The following is a 22215-nucleotide window of genomic DNA, read 5'->3' on the forward strand; positions in this document are numbered from 1 at the left end:
GGTTTGTTTTGGATGAACTACAGTGATGGACACAGAAATTTTGACAATGGGTCGTGTCTTGAGTTTTTGACTCGTTTAGAAGCGTCTCTTGACTGCTTCAGAATGGAAGTCAGTGACCATGCACAAACATGTCATTAAAACAACACTTAACATTCATTTTCAAAACTGTACTACTCACCGAGTGGTTCGTTGTGTTTGTTGATGATTAAAAAAAATATATTGGCGCAATGTATGATTTCAATCCGTGTTATTTGCTATAGTGGAACTATTTTTTCAGATACCTCACAACCGCGTATATACTTCTGCTCTATATTTGAGTCTGAAGCGTTAGCACACTCCCGACCACTTGATGGCGACAACCACTTTGCCATACAAGTACGCTCGGTGTCTAGCGTATAATTTGACAGTCACAATCGAGCTCAACTTCAAACCTAAAGCTGGTCATTGAGCCATCAAATATGTAGGGCTGTTCCGAATAACATTTTTTGAGCTTCGAAGCTCTAGTAGAAATCAAATCGAATATTTGAAGCTTCGGAAGGAGGGGCTGAACATATTTTTCTCTTTAATAAAGGCAGGAATCTCTGTGTGTGTGTCTGTCTACAGTTTTATTATGTGGCGGATGTGTTGCTGCGGACCTAAGGGAGTGTAGTGCCTTTTTTTCGTGCAATATGGACATGCGACACGTTTAGAATGAATCTTTAAAAATACTACAGAACAGCGCAAGCCGGAAGCGGCGTGCCTGTCACGCGTCCTGCGAGAACAGCATTAGTGAAACAAAACACAAGAGCAATACTTTTATAAGGAAGCCTACCATTTTTCTAACAAACAAACATTCCCGTATCAGAAATAAGCAGCACAGTAATTACTGACAACGTAAAGGGTAGGCGTGTACATTTAAATAAAACAACAAACTGTAATAAAACGGTAGCATACTTTCAAAATCAACTTTATTTATAACACTTACACATCCAATATGTTTTTTTTCATCAGCAGAACAATAAAGAAGATATTTTGCAGAAACCCCAGTGCTCCGTCATGCAAGTCAACCGATCCGCACACTTTAAGAGCTAAAGCATATATATCCAATACAACAGTAATCCCCCATAACTCCGTGTGACATATTGACGTCTTGTGAAGCAAATCAATCAATTTTTGCAAGAAACTGAACGTTATTTACAACACTATTAGCATGAATGCCAAAGCAGGAAGCGCGCTTTCCGTTCGAGGCGTTCTCTAACACTGGTGGCGTTTGGTGGCTGTTGGCTATGGATGTTGGTCTCTCTGCGCCACCTATAGAGCGGGAGCATGAAGCGCACTTCCTGCTTGGCAAAAGCTCTGCATTAACGCTGTAAAATAGTTATATATATATTCGAATCTCAAAACTGAAAATCGAATGTCAACCCACGGAACGAATATTTGAATATTCTGGTCCAGCCCTACAAATATGGGAAAAATTTCTTCTGAGAGAAACCGAGCGAATAAACTACAACCACATATAAACAACTTGTTTTTAATCATCAACGAACACCACGCACCACTCGGTGAGTAGCACAGTTTTGAAAATGAACGTTAAGTGTTGTTTTAATGACATGTTTGTGCATGGTCATTGACTTCCATTCTGAAGCAGTCAAGAGACGCTTCTAAACGAGTAAAAAACTCAAGACACGACCAATTATCAAAATTTCTGTGTCCATCACTGTAGTTCATCCAAAACAAACCAGAAATGAGACCCAAAGTGTTAAATACTGGAATTATCCTTTAATGATGCCGTATAGAAGAACCATTTTTGGCTGAATGGTACCATGAAGAACCTTTAACATTTGAAGAACCTTGGTTTAAAAAAAGTTTCTTTAGATTATATACCTAAAGTTATGAATAAAACATTTTTTTTAAAAAACCTATGACTGAATGCTTCTTTAAGGAACCAGAAATGGTTCTTCTATGGCATTGCTTTAAAGAACCTTTAAGCACTTTTATTTTTAAGAAATATGAAAGAAAATACACATAAAATAAGTCTACTTTATATTTATAAAAAACATTTTAAAAGTTAATTTTGAAAACATAAGTAAGATTTCACAGTTTTGTCCTATTTTTTTGTCAAAACAGATTTTTTTTAAATATAGGAAAATTTGTTAGGTTTTATATATTACTTTTCGGGCAACACTGTCCGCTGTTAAATCAAGGTTAAACTGTTAAATATTAATTGATTTAATAACTGATTTATTAAATATTAATTGCAATCAAAAAACAAGATTTTTGAAAAATTAACCAAACTCTTTATATACTCTTAAAAATTAAGGTGCTACACAATGCCATAGAAGAACAATTTTCCTTTCATTTTTATTTTACATTTTACAAATAAAATGCATTTATAAAAGCAGAAATTTTTTTTTATTTTCATAACTTCAAAAAATCCCAAAATGTAATACTAATTTCAACCAGTGTAGGCCGTCATTATGTTTGTGCATAGTGTATTCTGGGTCAATGATGTGTAATGGTTGAAGCAAAATATTACTACATTGTTAAAAGTTAATGTTGGATCTACTTAAAATTAATTTTAATTGATAATACCAAAAATTAAGCTTTTCACTCTTTCAAATTTTTTTAGGTGTTACCAATTGAAGTAGGGGTGAACCGAGGTGAAAGTAATGTGGGACGAAAGTAACAAAGTGATTTTCTCAAAGCCCTGACTGCATTTGTATTCCAAACTATGACAGAATCTTTAGCACGCAAACATTGACAGATCTGACAAATATCAAGTTATTTTTATTGTTTCCAGAAAACTGTTTTCTAAGTAACCTAAGGTTTCCCTTCTCAGAGTTTTTCAGAATAAAAGTAAATCAGGTTTAAATGTCAGGGACGAAAGTAATACTTAAAACACTTGTCCTGCTGCTAACAATGTGCATTATGTTGAAAATTTATATTATACTAATTTAATTTTCATAGTGTTTATACTAGTAAATGTTTTTTTTTCAACATTTTAAGTTTGTACTGTCGTCTTGCTTTTGAAACATTTGATCACACTGAAATTTAAAATGAAAATGTAATTTAATTATTTTTTGCAAAGATAAACAACCAAATATGTTTGCATTTACATAAACAAGGTCATAGTCGTGTATATTTTCTAAAAACGAGTGTAACACAAAAAAATATATTTTTATATATATATACACTTGTGTGTTACTTTCGTCCAAGCTGACAGGATCAAAAGTAACAATGCGCTATTTATGTCCAAAGCGAAATTATACTGAAGTCGTTTTACATTGGTTCAAAGTTCCACCTGGTATTGATAGAGCACACTTGTGAGTTACTGACCACAGCAAAAATATGTCTCTGTTTAAAACAAATTTGAACTCTTTCTGAAAAATTGTACTTTCGCCCCTGTTCTCCCCTAATGTTTTTAAGTAATCCAACTTTCACTTTTTACAGTGCAGTTTATTATAGTACTATGGCATCAACAATATAATACTACAATCCATCACATACACTGCGGTCGCAAAATTTTGCTCTCTTAAAGTGACACCATGTAATTTTTCAACCTTCATAATACATTTTCAAGACCCTTGTGATAGTACATCGACTTTAAATAGGTTGAATGACATGTCTACCATAGCCTGACGGGGTCTGTATCACTTTTACTCGTATTTTAAAACTTAGGGTTTCTGGTAGTAACCAGAGCACAAAAAAAAACTACAAAATTCGACTGCTTTACGGCATACGTCACTTCCTCCACACAATTTGTTTTTAACGTGAATTTTGCTGGAGGCTACTTAAGGAGTGTAGAGAGCAGTTTCTAATATGTGACTCTGTGGCACAGTCTTTAGTGTCACGGACCTATGACACGGGCGACCCGGGTTCGATTCCCCTTTAAGGCAATTTTTTATATAAACTGTTGATTCATACATAAATGCGATGTTCTTTATAAATTACGGCGATTATATTGCATATAGTTCCCTGTATTCAGATGCTGTGTTCACGTATTTACCTTTCTTTTTACTGTGTCTATGATATTTACATTACAATCCAGGATGCTATAGCACTCAAACTTGCTCACAGTGTAAAACCAAACCCTATTCATTCACCAATCAGATCCGAGCGTTTCTCTCTTCTCTCTTCCTCATTTGCTGCGTTCCGCTGTCACTCGCGTGACGTATTACAAAGCGGCAGACCTAAACGCATCGGTTTACTTGGATTTGGAGCGATTTTCACACAAAAAAGAGGAATAACGAGCGCCATTGCGGAAAATCCTGGTGGCGAGGGAGAGAGAGAGGATGCAACAATATTTGTTTGGAAAAAGGCAAGGAAATACGTCTGGTCGTTTCTGAATTGGAAGGCTGCAGCCTCCGGAGGTCAAATATGCAGGCTGCACACGTCGTCAAGCCTGGGTTATTAAGGTAAACTGAGCATTACATTCGCAGGTCATAAGCATACTGCAACAATTTACGATTAACTAAGTATAATAGTCAACTTTGTAATTGTTAATATTGTGAAATAAGACAGTCTTGATGACGTATTAGAAATACGACATCCGGAGGCTGCAACCTTCAGATTGAGAAATGGCTTCTGCCACAACGAGTTCCTCATCAGAAAGTTGTAACATGACTGCGTTTCTCCCTGTTGTCTCAAAATGTTGATCGTTTGGCATTTTAAATGTTTAGTTTTTAGTTTAGTTTTAAGGTTGGCCAGTTCCTTTCCTTTGCGACAGTGCTGCGGCGCTTGTGGGCTCTAGGGGCGCTAGAAGTGAAAAATACGTGTCTAGCACCCCCTAGTGGCCAAAAGTTTCATGGTGTCCCTTTAACTATCCCTAGAGTATCAAAACTGTCTAAAGGTGGTAGATCCTTTTCCTACTTAGCCCCTGCTCTGGCATGATTTGCCAACTGATATCTGAGAATCAGACACAGTCGATCACTTTAAGTCTAAACTTAAGACGTTTCTCTTTAACAAAGCATTCACATAATTTGTCTAGTAAATGTACTTATCTCGCAATAGTTAGCCTGTATGGAACAAAGCATTCACACAACTCGTCTGGGTAATATACTAATGCCGCAATAAGTAGCCTGTCTGGAACAGAGTAGATATTAAACCACAACACTGTGTGACACTTGCATCCAGTATACCTCTTAAGGTTTTTTCCTCCTAGGACTTTTTTCCCACCTGGCTAAAAAGTTGGAAGGTTTTTCTCCTTGGGGGGTTTTCAACCCCGGGTAGTCAGCCAACATTGGCTTAACTTAGCACCTTTTTCTATACATTACATTATAAAAACGCTCGCTTGTAAAGTTTATTCATAGCTGCTGTATTTTGCTAATTATGTTCAATTTTTTTGTGTTTTCCCCTTCTTCAATTAATGTAAAGCTGCTTTGAAACAATTAACAATTGTGAAAGCGCTAAATATTCATCTAAATGAAAATATTTTTTAAAACTTTGATATCTGTACTTTTACTTTTTTCTTTCACATTAATACAGCCAATCCCACTGTTAATTTATTAACCCATGTATGTGTTTATAGCCTTTCAAACTGGTTTGTGGTATCGCTGTGAAGAACCATTTGAAGAACCATTATTTTTAAGAGGTTAAAGTTGGTCCGATAGATGAGGCAAACTCCCAGTTCCTTAAAAGTTAATGCCAAATTTGTCAATATTTATAATACTTGACATGATTTTTGTATCTAACAATGCTGACCTTATCATTTCACTTCAGCATTGTAATACAAAATTGTTTGTGTTCATCTGATGAAACAAAGTCCTATACATCTGGCCTGACACAATGATGAGTAAATTATAAAGGAATTATCATAGCAATCTTTCCTGGGATCAGTAAAAAAAGTCTGCACCCATCACCAGGCACAAAATCATCGTCGCTTGATTTGATACACACAGAAACTGTTCCCACTTCTGGGCATGACTGATGAAGGCAGACAGTGAAAAACACCTATAGAGGGGCGTTTATTTTGCATAAAAGAATAAAAAGTGCCTATTCTGGGAAGTATCAGAATTATCATGACTGCAGGTGCAGCCGTGTGAGGCAAGCCATCCGTCACAAATTCCTCACTTTCATTTTAGTTAAGGATAAACCATACTGGTTGTTTATTGGAGTCAAAGCTTACTTTATTGAGATGCTGCCACATATTTTGTTCTCTCTTACGATTGTGTCTGATGAAGAACGGATATCTTTAGCTCATCCGGCTCTTATGCCCACATGACCAGGCAATTATTGTTGCCCAGAGCAACACTGATGGGCATCTAGTGGGCTCGCAATCACGCCATGTAACTGGGACGGGATGGAAGTCAGTTAGTTGATACAAAGTGTGCATTTTCTCTGCCTGTAAATACACACTGTATTAGATAATAACCGGGGTACAGTATTGCTCTGGTAGCAAAACATAAAATTGTAAAAATTGTGTTTTGTGGCTTGTAGTCCATTTTTTTCTAGTGTATCTTTTAGTGGATATGCATTTGAAACTTACTCACAAAAAGGAAGACCAGGCTTATGTCGGTGACTTTCAGTGTTGAAAAGTTATACAGACCATTATGGGTCATCTAATATAACCAAAAAATGGCTTTCCACCAACTTTTTAATAAAAAACATCTAATTTAAACACAATAAGAATGAAACGACTGACAACAGGACTATTCGAGGTGAACCACAAAATTAAATTGCCTACACCTTTGCCCCAGTTTTGACTCAGTGATCAATAGTGAACCGACATTGTGACAACAAACATTTTGTCTTATGCTCACAGCAGCACAGCATGCCCAAGAGTAAAACCCTGTCACCTACACACCTCGCAATGTATGACCCACGACACCACCATCATACTTTCTTGGCATATGCCTATCCTCCGTACATTTGGAGCCCGGGGTACAAATCGTGACAGGAAGGTGAGCGACCCTTCGTGCCCCGACATTGCTAAAATAATCCTCCTGACTGTGAGCGCTAGCTTTTGTAATTCATGTGAGACCATTGTCCATCTCCTGCTTGCTTTTGTCAGCTGCAGTTGTCATTGAAAGTCTGCTTTGCCCTTCTTGAATTGATGGGATGTCACTGCAAAGCCTGTTAGCGCAGTCCTGTTAGCATAGACAGGTGGCTTAGCGCAGGTGTTAGTTTGTGTGAAGACAGCCTGCGTGCAACTTCGGTAAGCCTCTCACATGAACACAAACATTTGTCAGCTGGTTAGAGACACACTTGAGAAACAAATGAACAGCTACAGTACAAGGGTTCTTTGTAAGTCTGTATGGTTACAAAAAGAAACTTTAACATCCACAGACATGACTGAAATGGTTCTCAAATGGTGTGGCTGCAAAGAAAATACATTTTTTAAGCTTATGAAGCATATTAACACCTCTAAGGTGAGTCAGATTATTTGCATCCACTCTTAAAAAAAAAGGTGCTTAAAGGGGCTCTTCACAGAGATGCCATATAAGAACCAGTTTTGGGTTCCTTAAAGGGATAGTTCACCCAAAAATGAAAATTCTGTTATCATTTACTCACTCTCATGTTGTTACAAACCTGTATACATTTCTTTGTTCTGATGAACACGAATGAAGATTTTTTAAGGAATGTTTGTCACCAAAGACCAAAAAGTGCATTTCTGTAAGAGTAGGGGTGCGAGGGCTTAACGTAACGGAAGGTTAATTGTAACACGGACTGTTTATATTGTTGCACAAGGTTGAGCGTTTTGTATTTCCGTTTTTTTTCATGCTGCCAAAAGACGATCTCCCGCAAATTATTAGAAATATGTTTTTCTAGAGTTATTGATGAACAAGTGTTTTGGTGGCATGTAAGTACATTTTTTCATATGTTTTTTATTTTTCGGTTTCTAAATTGGGTGTGTAAGATACCAAATCCAATGCTATGTCATATTAATCAGTGTCTTGTTGACTAAAACATAGCATCGTTTTGAAATATGTCTGCAGCTCTTAATAACTTTTTGGGTGGGCTTGAAAATATTTTGACCCAGCGGGGTTAATTATAACGCTGTGTTACAACTAACTCCTCAGCACTTACGATATAAAAAACATACTAACGTTAGCGTAATTCTTGTCGTTGTTTTAAATAGGGTACACACGAATGATTGCTGGCTGCCAACAAAATAAATGTGCCTGTCTAATCAAAAATCATGTTTTAAATTTAAATTTATTTATTTTTGTTCATATCTTTAATATTTATTGAATAAGGTCACGTCAAAGATTGAAATCATAATGAAATGAATGGCTAAAATCTGACTTTGATTTTTATTATCTCAGAATTTGATTTTGAAACTGTAGTATTGTTATTACAGACTGGGTCACATATAAAAAAATGTTTTGTCATAATTGTGCTGCTTTTTCTCATATATTTAGACATTTGTATCCATTTATAATTGAACTATTGTTAGAAAAGGGCTGGATGAATGAATACAGTGTGAATACCTGTCTATCATAGACAGATATATAAACAATATCCACTTTAAGTATATAGACAAAATAGTATTGAAATATTTGCCTGCAAACTTAATTTTTTAGCAAGTGTTACAACTACCCCCCTGCCTGTTACAATGAACTCCACCTATGGGGTAAGTTGTAACGTTTGCACTTCTGTCACGTTTGGTGTAATTGTCCAAGAATGGTAAGTATTAGAAACAAACTTCAAATGTTCATTTGTAGCAGAGATGTGTGTGTTGTTTGTGTAAAAATATAATTAATCAAACTCAAATATTTTTTGAATGATTGAGCCAAAACCAAAAAGCGTTAGGTTGTGCCCCGCTCTCCCCTACTTTACACAGCATTAAGCTCTTCTCCACTTTATCATCTTAAACTTCAGACTAACTTCAAACAAAACAAACTTCTCTTATTTAGCTACTGTATATACTTGCATACATGTCACTAAAACATACAGATATTTGAACTGTCTGTAACAGTTTTCAGTGATTCCAAGGCACTTTCACAAGGGGGCACTGTTGACACATTAACACTGCTTCATTGCAATAGCTGAAGTATCTTGATCAACTACCAATATGCTAGAAAATAGCCTAACAAATGATTCATTTGCAAACGTTTGTTTAGAATTGTTAAGCGTCTTCAAAATTTGCAAGGACCATCTGCAGACTAATTTCACTTTAGGGGGAGAAACGCTCTGTTGATCTTCGCTTGAATTAGAATGGTTAAAACAGATCTTACTTTATTGGTGAATCACAAGGTCCTTCTTATACCTGCAAAATCTTTAAGGATGAACTGAGCTTAGTGTATTCTCACCCTAAAGCAGTGCGCAAATAGCAAATATAAGCAACACCAGTGAGGATTCCCTGAAAGCTCTGTTGACATTTTGTTTGATGTACCACTGGGTCTCTTAACATTTGCAATAAGTGCCACTTATCGACAAACAACTGGATTTTTTTACGCTTTGGTTTATTCTAGGGTGTTTGTATATAGGCCATAAGGGAGCTATTCATTGTCATCAATAACGGAGTAGGTTGGGGAGGAAACACCTTACTAATGTTGTACTATCAGTCAATCATAAACCTTAGGAGGATTGTTGCTATTGACAAGTTATTCAATATTAAGGTCACCATGGTCTTTACAATTTGCTTTGCTGGCATTAAAATGATTGGTAGTAATATAATGAGAAAATATGGTGCCTTGTGTAAAGCAAAAAACTAAAGGTTTTTATGTGCCCCGTTCGATGTGGGCCATTTTATTAAAGGGATAGTTTTCCTAAAAATGAATATTCTGCCTTGATTTCCCATCATCATTTATCAACATTTTTTCTTTTGTGTTCATCAGAATAAAATAAATTATTAATACAGGTTTATAACAACATGAGGACATTCCATAGTAGGAAAAACAAATCCTATGGAGTTCAATGGAAACCGTCAATTATATGTCCTCAATGGCAGTCAAGTCCCTGTGCACTATTACTGGATTTTTTATCAACAATTATCTTCAAATGATTTTTTGAAGACTAATTCAGATATTTCATGTATTACAAATAAGAGTTATTTTTAAGATCCTTGACGTAATAGATGCTGTCTTCTGTTACTTCTCTGAATTTTTACTCAGTGAATTCTGCTGTCACTTTTAAGAAGCATCAAAGTCCCATCTACCCCTGCAAGTGGACAATCATCATGATTGGCCACAGTCCCCGGGCATTAGAAGTTTATTAATCGCCAAATGAATCATAAAATGGATTCTACATGGTGATATTTATGCCAATTAAAAAATATCTATTAAAAGTCAAGCATTAAACCTCATTACGGGTCATTAATAAGCAGTCAACGACCAAGGCCTGATCATTCAAGGTCACTTTTGTGATGTCATCCTACTATGAGCGATGCTTTGAGTGACACAGGATGGCAGGCGTTCCTTGATCTCCTGTGCACTTAAAGCTGCAAAGAAATGAAAGTATTATGGAAATCTATATAAGATATCAGTGCTGTATCCAGAGCCACTAAAGCTAATGGTGGTCTATTGCGAGGGACACGAGTGTGCCATTTTGACTGGCTTTTTAATGTTTATTATAAAAGTCAGGAAGACCGGCATAATTTGTGTAGTTAGGGGTTACCATAATAGCTAATACAAACGCATTAAATCTCTACAAAACATTTGTTTTAACCATAATACACAAACAAGAGCTGAATGTGTATATGGCGCACGTGCACCCATTGACAATATAGTAAAATGTTTCATAGACAATGCCGAAAAAACAATAAATACAATAATTTTTTAAAGGGATAGTTCGGCCAAAAATGATATTAAACCCATGATTTACTCACCCCCAAGCTGTCCGGGTTGCATATGTCCATCGTTTTTCAGACAAACACATTTTCTGATATTTTAGAAAATGTTTTAGATCTTTCAGTTGATTAAATGTAATGTTAAGGGGTCCATGACCTTCAAGTCCAAAAAAAGTGCACCCATCCTTCACAAAATATATCCAAACGGCTCCAGGATGATAAACAAAGGTCTTCTGAGGGTAATCTGTGTGGTGTTGTTGTAGAAATATCCATATTTAAAACTTTATAAACTAAAATAAGTACCTTCTGGTAGCTCCGCCATCTTAGTCGCGTCCGCATTCAGGATGAGAGCTTACGCAGCCTGCGGAGGCTACTCTGCTGCTGCTCTGTGCCCCTGCCCTCCGAATTTGTCATACGTCACTAAGAAAAGTGCGTACACTACGCTAATACTCTCTCCTGAATACAGAGGAGTCTAAGATGGTGGCGCTACCGGAAGGTAGTTATTTACGTTGATGAAGTTTTAATTATGGATATTTTCATTTAATCAACTGAAAGATCTAAAACATTTTCTAAAATATCAGAAAATGTGTCTGTCTGAAAAACGATGGACATATGCAACTCGGACAGTTTGGGGGTGAGTAAATCATGGGTTTAATATCATTTTTGGCCGAACTATCCTTTTAAAAACAACTAATATTATGCTGATTAAAATATGCTGGTTTATTTATTCTGCTACTATAAAATTGCAATTACATTACAGAATATATACAACATAATATGCTTAATTAATGTCTATAATAGTTCTTAATGTGTTTGCATGTACTTTTGTTATGTTTTAAATGGAAGAGCAAATCATTTTAAAATAAACAAAGAATTTCATAAGCTTATGACTCCATAGTGTGTAAGACGCGATGTAATAATATTTTCATAAAACAAAAACAATACTCAATACATGTGTCGCCGTAAAAACTCAAAACAAGTCCATTAAAAATTGCCGTTTAAAAAAACCTCACACCAGAGGGACAGTTGTGACATTTTAAACCATCGCCTGAAAAGGTTAAAAACACAAAGTCTTGGTCTATTCCATGTACAAACACTCGACTGGCTTTCCCATTGTAAAGATACTGGTATGTCTCTGTGCTTTAATATTTGAGCATTGAAGGGCGACCAACAACAAGAAATAATTGAATATATCTTATATACACAGGATGTATTTTGCCACTTCTTAATTTCATCCTCACACTGGTTCATACATGGCAGGTATAATAAATATTTACCATAACTGTTTAAATCATGTTTTATGCGGGCTCCCACTACACTGTTTTCTACCGGCTGGCTATTGAAAGGGACATCTCGCACAAAGAAGGAAAATACGTCACATCACTTACTTCCACCTTCAAAAATAAGGTGTATAGGTATTTTTAAAATCTAGGTTTTCATACAAAATTTCACACATATCAATGTGCTTTAATACACCACAGTATACCTGCTCTTGACTTTTGTTGAAGATCTTATTGCATCAACTCAACATTACAAATGTTAGGGCGTATTGTATTCAATAAATTTGCACCGCTCTGGTCTGTTATATTCATTGGCATACCATGGCTCTTTTGTGAACTTTACTAGCTGCTATAGAGTAATTCATTTGCAACAATTCAGTACATACAAAGCAAAATTTATCCGCTGCTCCAGGCAATACAGCTGCATAACACCAAATTATTATACTTAACGATAATTGAAAGCGGAGTCATGGGAGAAACAATCAAACATACATATGAATCCTCAGAGACATCCAGTTGGCTTAGGAAAGCCACATTTATTATCATAATTAAACAGACCTTTCTGTGAGTTGCATAAGGTCAAACTATGCTCACGGCGGATAAATTTTGAATTGGAATTCATTTATTAATTATTATATTTTTCTCCTTCATAGGGTTAAAATGTGAAGTTTTTGTGACCTTGATGCTATATTGAACTGTCTTCTGCCCCTGTTATACTTTCCATCTGAGCGGTGTAAGACTTAAAGAGATAGTTCACTCTAAAAGGAAAATTACCTCATGATTTACTCACCATTAAGCCAACCTCTGTGTATATGATTATCGCCACTACGTCATACGCTGGAAATGTGGACGCACATTGGTTGTTTCCAAAGCTAGGTAATTTAGTTTGTAAAGTTTTAAATATTGATATTTTTCTTACAAAATCATATTGATTGTCCTCAGGAGGCCTTTATTAACATCTTGAAGCCTTGTGGATTACTTCTGTGAAGGATGGATGGCCTTTTTCTGTCTTCAAATGAGAAGCACCATACCATTATAAAGCTTGGAACTGCCAGGACATTTTCTAATATAACTCTGGTTGTATTTGTCTGAAAACAAACAAAAAAATGTAATCATATACATCGAGGATGATAAATCATGGGGTAATTTTCAATTTTGGATGAACTATCCCTTTAAAGGAGCGGTGTATCAAATAATCAATTTTAACTAGTTTTTTTTATTTAAGAGGTCATCATACTTAAGCAAACATCCTGCAAGTTTCAGAACTGAAAACGTCCTTGTTACTAAAATATTAACTGCTTTTGACATCAAGCCCAGAAAACGAATCTATGACGTAGAAGAGATTTTAAACACCACCTCCAAAGTAGAATGGCAACAACTGCTTTTGTAGCCCCGCCCACAGGTTTACGTGTAGGTAAGTAACACATGTGGCGTGATGCAAACCATATGCAGCGTCTAATCAGCAAATTTGCCTTTAAAGATTGGCAAAAGTTTGCTTGGTTGTGGAAGAACGCAGTCGCTGTTAACCTTCCCTCAGATCCTAACATTAGGAATGTGTGGTTGAAGTTTGTTTTTAAAGAAGTTCCTGCTCTCGTGGGGGATAACATAGCGTTTGTTTACTTCATTGTACCGCGGATTCATTTGTAAAGCCGCCACAAGTCGATGCTGAATTTGCAGAGAAACTGCGATTAAAAAGCAATGCAGCTCCATCAATATTGGATCTGAAAGGAATGGCACAGCAGTTTTATGTGAGTAAAACATTTTAGAACTACACTGCAAAAAATGTCTTTCTAACTTAGTATTTTTGTCTTGTTTTCAGTAGAAATATAAAAAATTCTTAAAAAAGATGCTTTTTCTTGACAAGCAAAATGGCCTAAGAAATAAGTTTATAGACAAAAAATATAGGTAACGCTTTAGATTACAGCCCGGAAAGTACTGCGTAAGTACAGCGAATTTACAGCGTATGTTTCTGTAATTATAGTGTACTTATGAAGTAGGTATGTGTAATTATAAGGGAACAATTTATAATATTTGGGGAATAAAGGGGTAACAACCAGGATATATGCAGTAAAGTACTGCGTAAGTGCAGTGAATTTACAGCGTAAGTTTCTGTAATTATAGTATACTTATGAAGTACTTACGTGTATTTATAAGGGAACAATTTATAATATTTGGGGAATAAAGGGGTAACAACCAGGATATATGCAGTAAAGTACTGCGTAAGTGCAGTGAATTTACAGCATACATTTCTGTAATTATAGTATACTTCCCAGCGGGCACCTTGATGTCAATTTGACGTCAAATATTAGGCAAGATTTGATCAAGATGCTGCAAAGCATCATTTCAAAGTTAGATTATACATTAAGTCCTTCTGGTGATTAATTTGTGAAAATATGAGTTTTATTCCATACTGAAATTGATTATGTAAGTACGGGCCAACATGTTTGACATTGAGTTGACGTCAAATCAACGTCATGTTAGGCGTTCAGTTGATGTCAAATTGACATCAAATTGATATCAATGTAAATTTAAAATAATAAAATAATTAACTGGGGCCTCAAAATGCATCCATTTGGCACATATGTTTTGAATCATATGTTGTTGGAATTCTGCATAAAAGTGGACTTCTGCAACTTCTGTGGGTAAAACAAATAAACAAACAAAAAAAACTATTTATGTGAATTACTGATAATGAAATAATTAAGCGAACAGTAATTATTATATTTGACAAAAAAGGGCAGCATTTTTGCTGTAACCCCACATGAAGTACTTATTTTTTCTAAAAATCATTTTTTATTTTTAGTGATATTATATACTTTAAAATTAAAATACATTTGCTGTAATTGATAATGAAATTGTAATACCCTATAATGTAAGCATATAAAGTATTACAACTACATGGTAATTTATGGAAAATTTACATTAGTTAGAGTTTTCATAGTGAAAATGCTACATATTTTTAAATTATTTAAATTTTCTTGTCTTTAACTGATAGATGCAATGCTAGGGTTCTTAAAAAAAGCATATTTGTTTAAAATTAATTAATTATGAAAAATGTAGGACCTACAATGCCTATTTATATTCTCTATTCCTAATACCACCTGTAGATGGCGCCATAGCTTTTGGACATTCTTGGGTTTCTCTGCAGCTAAAGAATGGACTACAACAATTAATTTATTTATTTTTGTGTGTAAATTGATGCAAACCTAGGATGACAATGTTATACATGTATACACGGAAAAACATAAAATAAAAAATATTTGGAAGATTTATGACGTTGATGACCGTTGAAACGCACGTCATCACGTCAGGCCAGTTGTGAGGGGAAGTCGAAGCAGCTCGAGAAAGTTGGCGCTTTTATCAGGTGAGTAATAAACATCTCATGAAATAAAACATAATTTGGTGACTTTAAAAACTTAGAAGATTGTGTTTTGATTAAATATTTGACGTTGCAATGATTAATTTGTTCTTTTTGTGAATTGAAATTACCGGTTAGTTAATGTAACATTACTGTGAAGGATTCTGAGGTAATTTAACAGAACTAGATCCATTAAGCAGATAACTTGTTTTTTTTTAAATGTCTACGATTTTGAAATGTCGCGAGTAATGTTAGTTTTACAGTTTTTGTTCGTACTAATAAAAGTTATTCAAAAAATTGTCCACTAAAGTTGGATGCGAAATTAATATGACGTATCGTAGGCAACATCATTGTTATGTCTTTATCAGTGCAGTTGGATCATTGAATCGGTAAGTTAGGCTATACTTTAACTGTACACAGCGAGTTCCCCAGTACGAAGTTCTCGCACAAGAATGACTCATTTGAACCGCTTCATTTAAGCTATTGAACTTTTCAGTCATATGTCGTGTTGGTAGTAAAAAATCTTGTGAAGGTGGTGAAAAAGGTAGTAAATTCATCTCTATGATTCCTGAATATACCCTGATTGAATTATTTAAAATAAACCACAGAGATTGCAAGATGTGAATGAGCTTTGATCATTTAGTAAAACTGGTTAATTCAGTTGGCCATTGTGGGCTGAAAAGTTAGTTAAAGGTGATTAAAAGCTTTATTTTATTAAAAACATTCCTGTTTGGTAAAATAATTAATGTTTTATATAAATTTTTACTTAATAATTGTCATTTTAATCAACTTTTATTAGAAATAATAAGTTGAAGTCACTTTGGGTAAGCCACTTAAAGGTACGGTAGGCCTACGTGTGTGTACAAGTTAAGATCAGGATGACACCACCTCCGCCTCCTTTTGTACCAGAAAAAACCCTGAAAATAAACCTTATGAATGTAAAATGACAGTTTTAGGAGATGTAAGCTGCTGCTCATTCCACCTGATATTTAACACCCTGTCTCTCTTGTCTTTGTCAGATCGTTTGTTTGGAGTCTCTGTTTGTTCCAGCCATTGTGTTCCTTCATGCTCCTCCAGAGACTACTATCCGGATTGTCCGTGCCAGTGTTGTGACTCTTGCATCTTTCACCATGTGACGTTGTCCGGGGCCCAGGGGTGAGTGGGTGCTCTGAATCTCTCCCTGTGATTTGCTTATCCAGGGTTTTTTCCTCTCCTTGTATGTTGTTAGCCTATATGTGCTGTTTGGTGTAACAATGGACCGAGTTCCACATAGGGCTGTCGCGGTAACCGCAATCCTGTATTTCCGCACTGCTGAGAAGCTTAACTGCATGAATGACACGTAACCGCAACAACCGCGCTTTTCACATTAAATTCATATATAGCTATGCCCTTCTTGTTTTTCACATCATACATGTATAATAAAGGCCAAATAGATTGTCAAGAGTTAAGAGAGTAACTTGTTTTTCGTAAATTTCAATTCAAAATGTAATACTATACTATTCATATTTCGTTAAATCATACAGTGAATGTGTGAAAGAAGTGAAACTCAGATGACAGAATAGCTGCGTCGTCTGCATCTTGATGCAGTTTTAAAGATTAAAATTACTTTAATTTAACATTAAATTAAATTAAATTAACAAATACAAAGCACCATAATATAACTGATTGCTTACCAGCATTAAAACCACTTTAAATAAAAACATTTAGTTTTTTTCTTTGTGTATCTACAGCGTCCGCTCCGTGGATGAGGAAACTGCAGCCATTAACGCCGGTTGCTTTATTATTAACTGACTGAACACTTGACTCTTACCTGGACATTTAGATATTAAAGTTTTTTGTCACCAGTCTCTGCGTGAAACATTAGAAACATTGATGATCATCTGCCGACCCGATTGTTTCTGCACGTCCTCTATTTTACAGAGAGTTTGCTTAATTAACGGCTTTTCGTTCAGTCCGCGTGAGCTAAACATTTTTGTTCTGTAATTTGTTCTCGCATAGGCTATATTTCTACATATTTTCGACCAAGTTACACTCGGGATATAATTTAAGTTGTTATAGATAGCATTTAAGCTTGATCTGAAATTATGACAAATCAGTCTAAAAAATGATCTATCCAGATAAATTTAGCCAAAACAATGATTTATTCGTTTTCATACTTAATAGATACACGTAAATTTACTAATATACTATTGAAATTGCCATGAATAAATATTCATTGCCTTCTATATTGCATTCGTTTTGTACATTTACAGGTGCATAAACACGGTCTAATTTACATGTATTTTTAAGACACTGCTTTGTTTTGTATTTGCCGATGCTATGTAAATTTGCACTTAAAAAAACTTCTTGTTAAGAAATTGTTCTTCAATTTATTTTAGTTTTTTCAAAAAATATATTTATATAATAGTATAGCTTGTTAATCTTTTTCTCATAAGGGAAAGACATTTAAAACAGCATAGCGCGCTAGTGAGCCACGCAAAATCACTGCAAGGGAAATTCCTTCACCACGACAGCCCTAGTTCCACATCTTTCCCCTCACCAAACACATAAATACGATTACTGTTATCATGTATATAATTGGTTGTCTTTTTTTTTTTTATCAGAGTTCTTACAAACAGATTGATGGCAACAATGAACATGGATGGTTCAGGGGTGAAGAAGGCCTTTAAAAAACACGGCTATGTTGTGTTATAATAGGTACTACATTACTTCTTTTGTATGATTAGAAGATGTACTGTTGTGTGTCTATTCAGTGTTACCCATTGTGCGGCAAACTTTTATCCATCACAGATGCACAGTGGCTATACTGTAGGGGTGTAATAATTAATTGTACAATTATTATGCCCAGTTTCTCAATAAGTTATGGTCAAATGCTGCCACATCCAAAAGCCAGAGGGCGCTCTCATGCATAAACTCAAAATATGTTATATATGTTATTTATCTACAAATGTTCAGACAATATTAAAAGCACAGGTTTTAAAAGTGTGAAATCTGTTATACCTATGCCACCTTTAGTTAAAAGTCACGTTCTTCTATATCCCTTTTTTAAACCCTAGTTAGTGTGTAATGTTGCTATAAAAGCATTAATAATACTTGTAAAATGATGAAGCTCAAAGTTCACTCCCAGGTGATATATTTTCTTTAACAGAATTCCTCTTTCAAAGCCTACAGCGAACGGCTGGTTTGGACTTTAGCCCTCTACTTCCTGCTTTAATGACCTCAGTAGAATTTTTTTTTTTACTAAACTCTGCCCACAGGAATACGTCAGTCGTCTGCTTAGCTAACGGCAAGCTAAGCTGCTATCGAATCACAACACACTAAACAAACTACACAATCAGATAGGGCTGGGCGATAAATCGATTTTATCGATTAACTCGAATGTGTAGTTTAACATCGATTTGTTTGAATTAAATCGGTTTCCTCTTTAACATCCGCTAACACTCCCCTCTGTGCTCCCGTAGTTCCGAGTGGGCTCAGCCCTCCACCGCACGTTTGCCATAGAGATACCAGGGCTCGCAATTTTTTTTTTAATCCCTGATAGCCCTTCGGGCAGGCACTCATTCAATTAGCCGGATTAAAAAATACACTGTTTAATGTAGAATATTGAAAAATCCTGGATTTCCATGTAAGCCAACTATTTCTGCCTATCCCCAGCTAACAATTTGGTACCCAAAACGTTCCCCTAACATTAGTTTTTGGTTTCTAGAATGTTATTTTCCAAGGTTTTTGTTTAATAGCAAGGAATGTTTTCTTAAAGAAAATAAACATTCCCCTAATGTTATTTTCAGGTTATTTTAACGTTCCCCTAACGTTAGAATAATTGAATGTTATATTACTGAATGTTATATTATATGAATGTATTATAACACAGGTTATTTTTAATTTAATTTAATGTAATAAAATACCTCAACACATATTTAGATAACATGGTATTTTATCAAATATATAAACAACCAGTGACTTTAACACAATATAGAAGACTTAAAACAGATATTTATTAAAAAGGAATAAACATTTAATTCCCTTTAGGTTAACAGATCTTACCATAGCCGTTTATTTTCGCTAGAATAATGTTAGACTCTGAGGTAAAACGAAATGACAAACACACATTCTATTCGCTTTAGGTAAACATAATATCTTACCACTGCTGTTTAGTCACCTTTCAAAAGCTTCTAACATTATATTCTCTTAATAGCGTAGACGTGTCAAATCGATCGGAAATCGCTGATCGCTGGTCCATGCGTGAAATAGTCACGTAATTTCGTGATATAGGGTTGGTGTGTCTGTCTGTCTGTCTTTCACTCTTGATGCTTTAGAGTTTCACCCATTCATTCATGCTGTGCACTTTTTTATATCGTGGCTGATTTGTGAATTGTACACACACAAAAACATTTTTTTTTCATATTTTCCCATTCATTTCCTATTATTGTACTAGTGTTTCAAGTTTTTTCTTTTTTGACATTCTGCTAAATATATAAATATTTCTCTACTTGTGTGATTATAGGTGGGAATTGCATCAGAGGGAGAAGACTTCACAGTGCCTCCATATACATGGATGTCAGCTGACGTCAATCACTTGTCTTCCGCCATTTTGAGGACCTGAAGTGGTCGCAAAAGATCTAGAAGCTATGCCTTCAATATGATGTGAGCATCAAAATCGCTATTTTAACAACACTAAGAAGGCTCAACACAACATGATATTTTGCTCGAAGTATCGCCTATGTCTCTGCACGTGAACTCGAGCATTGAGAACATTGTTTGTGAACACAGAGTTAACTAAAAAGAAGGTTTTGAACAACTGACTTTGGATGATTTGGCGTCCGCTCACCGCTTTCTTCCCAGTCAAGATGTATCGATCTCCAATTGCGATGTAAGGAGGGAGGAGAGTAAAGATGATATCTCCTAAAGCATAGTTCCTTAAAAATGCACGGATAAGTCGTTGTTTTGTTGCAAGTGAAAAACAATATTGACCTTCTAGTTGAAAAAGGAGCCTTATATGAGATTCATTCATTTGCATTCGGAAATCGATTATTTACGTCTGGCAGAGATGACGAGCGGACACCATAACAGCCAAAGTCAGTTGTACAAAACCTTTCTTTTTAGTAAACTCTGTGTACAAAAACAATGTTCTCAATGCCCGCGTTCATGTGTAGAGATCCAGGTGATACTTCGAGCAAAGTTTCATGTTGTGTCGCGCCTTCTTATGTTGTAAAATAGTGGTAGTTCGGTAGCAGCGGACATAGGCTGGAAGAACGCATCAGGGATCGAGAAGGCATAACACCCTAACCAAGATTTATTTTTTTAAAGTAGCGTTTATTTTCATGACAGTCGAGATGCGACATGTTGTCTTTCGTAGCCCTTTACTGTATCTGTAAGAATCACAGACAGTAAAAGATAAGAAATCCGTAAATCGTAGCAAGGTAGACAATGCTTGTCAATTGCCTACTGGTACTCGGTAGGTCCTCAAGATGGCGGCATAACGTAAAAGGTCACATGACTGAAATCTATCTATACTGCAGGGACAACCTTGCAGTCATATGCAAAGGATTTGCTGAAATTTCTTTCATCCTGCCCCCAGCTGAAATCGAAAATTGAAAAAATGAAGGCAGCAAACAAGCTGTTGCCTATAAAAAAATCAAATTTAGGGGTTAATTATTTTCAAATAATTAAATTGATGTTCTTTTGTTAAATTGTTCATTCATTGTTAGTTGTTTTTACAGTTTCTTGTTATTCTTTAAAAATTGTTAGTATTTAATATGTTATAGTTTGGATAAATATTTTTGTTTTAAATAAACTTGTTTTGGGTTGAATTAAGGTGTTTCTACTATGCTTTTAAATTTGTAATTTAGTTCTATGTTGATAACTTTGGCTGAAATTAGGTTTATCTACACCAGTACTCTAGTATTGAATTTACCCTATAACTACACAGAACAAGGGGGTAACAAGTGCCACTTTAATTTACAGCCCGCAGATGTCGTACTTACTCTGTAACTACGTGAAACAAAGGTGTAACAAGTGCCACTTTAATTTACAGCCCGCAGTTGTCATACTTACTCTGTAACTACGTGAAACAAAGGTGTAACAAGTGGCACTTTAATTTACAGCCCGCAGTTGTCGTACTTACTCTGTAACTACCTGAAACAAAGGTGTAACAAGTGGCACTTTAATTTACAGCCTGCAGATGTCATACTTACTCTGTAACTACTTAAAACAAAGGCGTAACAAGTGCCACTTTAATTTATAGCCCGCAGTTGTCGTACTTACTCTGTAACTACCTGAAACAAAGGCGTAACAAGTGCCACTTTAATTTACAGCCCGCAGATGCTGTACTTACTCTGTAACTACAGGAAACAAAGGTGTAACAAGTGCCACTTTAATTTACAGCCCGCAGATGCTGTACTTACTCTGTAACTACAGGAAACAAAGGTGTAACAAGTGCCACTTTAATTTACAGCCCGCAGATGCTGTACTTACTCTGTAACTACGTGAAACAAAGGGGTAACAAGTGCCACTTTAATTTACAGCCCGCAGATGCTGTACTTACTCTGTAACTACGTGAAACAAAGGGGTAACAAGTGCCACTTTAATTTACAGCCCGCAGATGCTGTACTTACTCTGTAACTACGTGAAACAAAGGGGTAACAAGTGCCACTTTAATTTACAGCCCGCAGATGCCGTATTTACTATGTAACTACATGAAACAAGGGGGTAACAAGTTTGACTTAGACTGTAACAACACAAAATATTGTATATCTACACAGTAACTACAGAAAAAAGTTCTAGTTTTGTTTGCTTTGCTTTCACTATAGTTGCCTTGCCTATTTTTAATTTTGCTTGATGACCCTTCTTAAGGTAAGTAACCTTTGTAA

General features: G+C 35.5%; 1 long non-coding RNA gene across 1 annotated transcript; it reads left to right on the forward strand.

Moving 5' to 3' along the window:
- Positions 1–15055: 15055 nt before the first annotated feature.
- LOC135757972 (uncharacterized) lies at positions 15056–20398 on the forward strand. The gene is made up of 4 exons (XR_010536391.2): positions 15056–15352; positions 16366–16501; positions 17950–18043; positions 19851–20398. It is a non-coding gene; the product is annotated as an uncharacterized lncRNA (long non-coding RNA).
- The last annotated feature ends 1817 nt before the right edge of the window (positions 20399–22215 follow it).

This window comes from Paramisgurnus dabryanus, chromosome 7 (assembly GCF_030506205.2).
Source record: "Paramisgurnus dabryanus chromosome 7, PD_genome_1.1, whole genome shotgun sequence".
NCBI classification, from domain to species: domain Eukaryota; kingdom Metazoa; phylum Chordata; class Actinopteri; order Cypriniformes; family Cobitidae; genus Paramisgurnus; species Paramisgurnus dabryanus.